Source organism: Lepidochelys kempii, chromosome 15, assembly GCF_965140265.1.
Source record: "Lepidochelys kempii isolate rLepKem1 chromosome 15, rLepKem1.hap2, whole genome shotgun sequence".
NCBI classification, from domain to species: Eukaryota; Metazoa; Chordata; order Testudines; family Cheloniidae; genus Lepidochelys; species Lepidochelys kempii.
Window position 1 is genome coordinate 28,705,704 of NC_133270.1, and position 7,880 is coordinate 28,713,583.

Below are 7,880 nucleotides of genomic sequence, written 5' to 3' on the forward strand. Positions count from 1 at the left end.
CTTATAGCTCACACTTCATGTTCAAAGGGCACGTTTCTGGTGGGCCAAATCCTGAGCTCTTTATTCAGCTTGTACTAAGTCTGTGACTCGGGCAAACCGAGTAAAGAACCCTGGATTTGGTCTATAGACTTCAGTGCAAATTAAGGTGCTGAGCATTTGGCTCATTAAAAATAACCATTTAATGGAGGCATAATTCTGTTTTCTTGCTTCCATTTCCACCATATTCATTTGACAGATTTAATTTTAAAAGAAGGGGAAATTCTTGGGAGTCTGGGGGGGAAAGGAAGCAATTTATTATTATGCTTCTGTCTGCCCTGTGCTGAAAGGCTGAGAGACTAGGGCTGTTTCTGAGATAATAAAAGTATCTTTTTTTATCATTTTTCTTCTTTTTTATACTGGTTGCTATTAATTTTAGGCTCTCCTGGCATTCTGCAGCCAATAAAAAGGCCAATAAAATGCTCTTTTTTCTCCTGCAAATTGTTGCTGCTTTTCACAGAAGAATCAGAGATCAGGGTTGGAAGAGACCTCAGGAGTTCAAAGTCCAACCCCCTGCTCAAAGCAGGACCAACCCCAACTAAATCATCCCAGCCAGGGCTTTGTCAAGCTGGGCCTTAAAAAGTTCTAAGGATGGAGATTTCACCACCTCCCTACGTAACCCTTTCCAGTGCTTCACCGGCCTCCTAGTGACTCTCTCCAATTTGTCCACATCTCTTCTGTAGTGGGGGACCCAAAACTGGACACAATACTCCAGATGTGGCCTCACCAATGCCGAACAGAAGGGAAGAATCACTTCCGTCGATCTGCTGGCAATGCTCCTACTAATGCAGCCCAATATGCCGTTAGCCTTCTTGGCAACAAGGGCTCACTGCTGACTCATACCCAGCTTCTCGACCACTGTAACCCCTAGGTCCTTTTTTGCAGAACTGCCGTTTAGCCAGTCAGTCCCCAGCCTGTAGCAGTGGGTGGGATTCTTCCGACCTAAGTGCAGGACTCTGCACTTGTCCTTGTTGAACCTCATCAGATTTCTTTTGGCCCAATCCTCCCATTTGTCAAGGTCACTCTGGACCCTATCCTGACCCTCCAGCATATCTGCCTCTCCCCCCAGCATAGGGTCATTTTAGTCCTCCCCACCACGTGCTGCAGAAAGTAGGTGCGACCACTCTGCTTCCAAATGCCAGCGGTCTTTGCTGCAATTAGGTTGTAGCGATTTACATGGAGGGCAGAGCTAGTGCTATTCTGGCCACTCAGCTACCTTCACGAATGCACCTAACATCAATCCCAAATCCTGCAGACAGTGCTCAGAGTCTGGCAGGGTCAACCCACTGATGGAGAGGGCTTATGAGGCAGGCATAGAAAGTGAGCAGGCTTCAATGCTTAGAAAATACGGAGTCCGAGGAATCCTCTCAGCTGGGGATCAGCTATCTGCTGGTGACTGAGCTAACGGAGTCCCATTCCGAGAGAAATAAACTCCTGCAGATCTGCCCCAAGTAATGGTTTGCTGCCAAAGTTTTTATTTCTGAATGTCATAAAAACCAGAGTCGCCGTATTAAATCCAACTGTTGGCCCAAGAAGTCTGGTATCATTTCACATCTAGGGGCCACTGCCTGATGCTTTGGAGCAAGGACAAATGCCCTAATGGACAGAGTTTTACAGTGAGAAGAAAGCAATCCCTCCTGCCCCCCAGCAATCCATGGATTTCTTGAAATGCCAATGACATAACTTGCCAGCTCAGGTGTCTGTTCTGTCTTTATCCCAGGTGGTTGTCTGGGGCTCTTTAACCTGCTCGTCTGGCTAGACACTAGTTGCTCTGCAGCAGGGTTTTAGCTTTGGGCTCATTTTATTGTCCACTGCTCTGCACACTTACAGTGCTGTATAACTGTAAATATCAGCATATATATCATAAGAACGGCCACACTGGGTCAGACCAAAGGTCCATCTAGCCCAGTATACCGTCTTCCGACAGTGACCAGTGCCAGGTGCCCCAGAGGGAGTGAACAGAATAGGGAATTGTCCAGTGATCCAACCCCTGTCGCTCATTCCCAGCTCCTGGCAAACAGAGGCTAGGGACACCATCCCTGCCCATCCTGGCTAATAGCCATTGATAGTCCTATCCTCCATGAATTTATCTAGTTCTTTTTTGAACCCTGTTAGTGTCTTGGCCTTCACAACATCCTGCGGAAAGTATGTTGTCTGAAGAAATACTTCCTTTTGCTTGTTTTAAACCTGCTGCCTCTTAATTTCATTTGGTGCCCCCTAGTTCTTGTGTTATGGGAAGGAATAGAGAACACTTCCTTATTTACTTTCTCCATAAAGTAAATAAGGATGTAGTAAATACCAGATGCAGGCAAAGTTTTCAGTGAGACTAAACCAATTGGGCCTTTCTCCAAAAACCTGAAACTGAACTCCAGCAGCTGTGGGTGCAGAGAAAGTCTGATTAACTCTTTGGGGCCCCACGATGCAGTGATTACCTCAGAGGTTGTGAAAGGGGGATTTGGGCCTGGTAGACCAATTAACCAGCCAGGGGGGGAAGCTGGAGAGTGGACCAGGATGAATTAGAAATGAAGCCCAGCTGAGGGATAGCAGGGCCTGTCTCCAGCAAGAGCTGTGTGAGCTCAGTTGGGGAGAGGAGACCAGGTGGGAAGTGCCCTGTCTGTAGGAACCTGAACCATCTGGAGCCTGCCGGAAACCTTGAGGAAAGGGAGGAGCGTGCCAGCCCCTGGAGCAGGGACTGATTGGACCAGGGAGCAGCAAGAGCCACAGATTGACACCCGTACAGAGGTGGCAGCCCGCTGAGCCCAGCCCGGCGGAAGGGTTGGATACATTGGTGCTGGACTTGGATAAAGGGCTCTGTGACCCCGGAAGGGGCAGGACGCTGTAAAGTGACCTGGTTGGAGGGCCAGAGCTCTGCTACATCTGGAATAGGCTAAAAGAAGGTGGAGGAAACTGAGGCAAAAGGCACTGCAATGCTACAGCCAGTCAGGAGGGGGCAGGTTAGGGTGGCTACTTTACCACAGGCCCTGATTCCGCAAGGTACTTCAGCACGTGCCTAACGTTAAGTTGCACCACCGAAGTCAATGAGATGAGGCAACTGACAGGTTCAGAGAGCTCGGTCCTGCTCCTACTAAAGTCAGCGAGAAAACGCCCATTGACTGCTAGGGTGCAGGATCAGGGCCGAAGCCAGGGACATGCTTAAGGGCCTTGTGAACCTGGGCCTTCCTGCTGCTGTTCGTTCTGCAGCACCTCTGGCTTCATTAGGAAACAGCAGAAACGAACATCTACTGCCAGGGCCATCAGGCCATGCTGCGCGGGCCAAGTGAGGAGGCACTGGAGAGCTTGCAGAAAAACAACAATCTTTGATCCTCATCTGAAAATCCTAAACCAAAAAGGTCTGGGTAAGCCAGCCAATTTTTAAGAGCTTATCCAGACCAAACCTCTTAAATTTCAGCCAAAACTTGTTCATTTCCCATTTCAAAACCCTTTGAGCCCTTCCGAGCTCTCTGGGTCTCACTGGTTTCTAACTCTGTAGCACCCACAGACAGCCCTCTAGCTCAGGAGCTAACTGTGTAAATGCTCATAGAGCCTGGGTCACCGTCGTGGCTCTGTCTCGCTGGGAATCGCGGCTCACCGAGACCCCTGCCCAGCTGTTGTGCCGTTCTACCACGCTGATGCGCTCCGGGCGCACTGAAGGGATTCTTTGGAAATGCCGACTGACTTTGGTGGCACTGTGCTGGAGCGCCGTGGCTGCTTGTTTGCTTCCCTGAGAACTAGCTTTCTAAACCCAGGGTTGTGAGTTCAATCCTTGAGGGGGCCATTTAGGGATCTGGGGCAAAAATTTGGGATTGGCCCTGCTTTGAGCAGGGCGTTGGACTAGATGACCTCCTGATGTCCCTTCCAACCCTGAGATTCTATGAAATCCAAATTCTATGAAACTCTAGCGAACCGGCTCATTGACCCGGGACATTTACAGGAACATCTGGAGACAGTGAAGTCAGGAAATGCCCCCTGATGGTTCATGAGCAAGTGCCTGATTCTCCGCCACCCCGTCCCTTGCATCATCCTTGACACAGTGCAAAGAGAGTATACAATGCTGAACGATCAGGAGGCAACCCTGCAAACCTGGATGTGCTCGCACGGACCCTGATGCCACCTGGAAGCAGTAACAAGCCAGAGCCAGCCGGGGATATGGCCTAGTTCAATGTAGACGCCAAAGTGAGTCATCCTCCCCTTAGATTGCTGCGTGCAAGGGTGGGCACAATTCCATTTTCACGGCCCACATACCCCTTTCTTTCCCTGTCTACCTGCATGCCCCCACCCCCATGCCTCAGCCCCTGTGCAGACCTCCGAGCTCTTCCAGTGAGGCTGGCAAGGAACGGCAGCAGCATGCAGACTGCTTCCATTTTCCTGACCACATCTACATCATTGCTCAGGTGACGAACTCAGTCCAGTCTGCTTCTCGAAGAAATTACGCGCAGGCTTTCAGCCTTGCAGGAGATTTGGAAGGGGCAGCCGGGGGGAATTCAGTCCTGCCCTGGGGCTGAGCCAAGCACAAGTCAATATCGTCACTGCACCCTGGCTACTGAGACAAGCAGAGCATCGGAAGCAGGGTCTGTTGCAAACCATGCAGGGATGTCCGAGACAGAGGAGAAAGAAATGAAAAAAGAAAATGGCCTTTTTATCCTCTGTGGTATTTTTGGCTGCTTGGGGGCGGATTCCTGTGGCTGTCACTGTTTGGTGGGGGGGAGGGAGATGTCTCCCTTTATAGCAGACACCCAGTATAGCTCCCCGGGACTCCATTTGTCAAGGTGAAAAATTCCCGTGAGAGCTGGGCCCTCCAGGAACAATCAAGTCATGAGAAATTCTGTTGAGCTGGGAGCATCTCCCAGCTGCCTGCAGCCTCCTCAGCTGCTCTGGGGGGCTTCCCACTGCCAAACCACTGCAAAGAAAAGCTCTGCTGTTCTCTCGCTAGTCCCCACCCTTCTGCAGCTGGTAAAACAATGCCCTGCCTCTCGGTTCTGCTGGGTGGGCCACTCGCCGGGCCTAGAACTCCGGTGCTTTCTGCTGCCTGGCCATCCCTGGTCTCTGAGCTACGGCATTCTCCCCCCACTACAATTCACTCCGAAAGGATCCTCAAGGATTGGGGGCCAGATCTGGAGGTCCTGCTTTGGTTTATGACTCAGGCAAACTGGGAGTCGCCCAAAGTCTATACAGAGTGCTTTGGAAAGGCAAAGAGCTACGTACTGTCACCGCAGGCCTGCCTGTCCCTGGCTCTAGGGCGCATGGGGAGCGCATAAGAAGTCTCTCCAATCATCCAAAAACAAGGACGGGGACACTTGCCTCCTGGCTGTCAAGGCAATGCAGAGGCTGCTCCTTTCATGCCCCTCTAAAATGCTATTCCCCCCACAGGATTTGGGAGAGGAGAGAGGGACATATGATCCCCACCTCCAGACTCGCCTTCAGAGCTGGCCAGCGAGAGGTGGAGCAGTCTAAGCAATCCTCGGAACTATGGCAGAAATTTGGCTTCCTGGGGTCCCTTTTGGGTCAAGATGGCGGCAGGCTGCCCCATAGCCAGGGCTTTGGCAAAATGCCATGATCCAGATCCAATCCAGTGCAAAGAACTGTGTGTGTTACAAGCCTCAGTCTGGGATCATCACATCCCTCTTCTCCATTAGTGTTAATTACTAAGCAGATCACCCCTGGACAAGGATCCAGCACCGTGATGAGTGACTCTCACCAGCTGTAGAGATTCAGCTCAGCTGAGCATCCGGCAGCTGAAATGAGGCATTTCTGAGCTACTTTGGCCCTGAACTTGGGCTGAAGAGCTCACGGGGTTAGGCTTTCACACAAGAGTCCCACAACTTCCAAAAGAACTCGCAGGACCACTTGTGAAAATGAAAATAAACATTGTGGGACATTCTCAAGGCTCTGGAGACTTTTGAGGATGGGCTTTTGATCCAAGGCACGCACCTATCTGGTTCTGCTTTAACCAAGGCTGCCAAGCCACCCCCGATGAAGATGCGACAGTGCTACCAAAAAGAATAACTATTCCAATCTAGCTTCTCTGGCGAGGTTTCTCCACCTTCTCTCTTTCTAAAGAATGACTCTTCTATGCCCTACTTTCGAAAGTCTGTAAGAAACTTCAGGGTGAGCAAACTAGCTTTCTCCCACACAAGCAGAAAGATACATGCAAGGAGATGACTGTACAATGCACCATGTGCAAGCTCCATGCACAGAGCCTTCTGCTGCAGAACTAGATGCATGTAAATCCCCACACATCAGGATTAGACTTTACCTCTATAATTAATCATTCATTAACAATGAGACCCTGATGCTGGAATAACAAAGAGAGGATGAAAAGACTCTCTGAAGAATCTGAGTTTGGGAAACTTGACTAACCAGCAAAATCATTCTCACAACGACCATGGGGAAAACACCCCTCAATCATTCCAGAACCGTCACCGCAGTACCAGCACCTGCCAATGCTGTTGAGTTTCCCTGTCATCCCTTTGTAACAGCAAATGCCATAAACCTTTTCCTGCACAGTCTCTGCAAAGAATGCATTTCCCCAGGATTTGACTGTTGCACTTTGTACCCTCTTAGATCCCACCCACTATCCAAGAGAGCCAATGATAGAAGCAATCCTGTGAATAATCAGGAAGGAATTTAGATTATAAATAGGGATATATTTACCTGGTCTGAGTGTGATCAATTGGGTAATCTCAGAGTTCTAAATCCACATACAAATTGAGTCAGGATTACAGCTGTCCGGCACTTCTGAACAATTAGGGTTACATATGAAACTGACTCATGGTTCTGTAATTTCTGCACACACAGTTGATAGATTTTTAGCTAAGTCAACACTTCTCCTTTCTAAAAGAAAAAGAAAAAACCAGGAGGAAGTGATATTTCGCAATAGGATGTGGTGTCTCTATTTCAATTTTTAAAAAACTGTCCACAAGAGTGAAAATAGGCATGGTGAGAACTGTGACACCTCTGAACATGACTGGGTGGGAACATCCCATCACACCTGCCGTACTGGGTCAGACAATGGTCCATCTTGTCCAGAATCTGGATTCTGACAGTGGCCGGTTCCAGAGTTGGGAGGGGAGTCACAGAACACGGCAATTATGGAATGATCCACCCTTGAACTTATCCAGTTCTTTTTTGAACCCAGTTATACTTTTGGCCATCACACGGCAATGAGTTCCACAGGTTAGTTGTGCGTTGTATGAAAAAGTACTTCCTCTTGTTTGTATTAAACCTGCTGCCTATTAATTTCATTGAGTGAGCCCTGGGCTTTGTATTGTGGGAGAGGGTAAATAACACTTCGCTAATCACTTTCTCCACCCCATTCATCATTTTATAGAATTTGAACATATCGGCCCTCAGTCAACGCTTCTCTAAGCCAAACACCCCTAACCTTTTTAATCTCTCCTCATATGGAAGCCGCTCCAGACCCTTGATCATCTTTGTTGCCTTTCTCAGAATCTTTTCCAGTTCCACTCTGATCTTTTTGAGATGGGGCGACCAGAACCGGGCACAGTACTCAAGGTATGGGTGCACCATGGATTTAGATAGTGGCAATATGATATTTTCAGTCTCTTTCCCAATAGTTCCTAACATTCTGTTAGGAATGTTGACTGTTGCTGAATAATGAGCAGTTGTTTTCAGAGAACAGTCTACAGTGACTCCACAATCTCTTTCTTGGGTGGTAACAGCAAACTCAGACCCCATCCCAATGCTGTTTATCCTACCAAATGGAACATCTCCTGTGATACACAGTCCTACTGCATGCTTTTCTGAAGGCCATCACTGCATCCCAGCAGCCACTGGGCAAAGAAAGCAGGTGTTTTTAAGGAGGTGAATCAGTGAGAACCCAGATG

The 7,880-nt window shown here is 49.0% G+C and overlaps 1 protein-coding gene across 1 annotated transcript in view; it reads right to left on the bottom strand.

Moving 5' to 3' along the window:
- The window catches only part of CMKLR1 (chemerin chemokine-like receptor 1), a 29,013-nt gene extending 22,252 nt beyond the window's left edge, over positions 1-6,761 (bottom strand). The window contains exon 1 of the mRNA XM_073312627.1: positions 6,688-6,761. The gene's annotated coding sequence lies outside the window, so the exon portion shown is untranslated. The remainder of the gene's footprint in view (positions 1-6,687) is intronic.
- Positions 6,762-7,880: the final 1,119 nt, after the last annotated feature.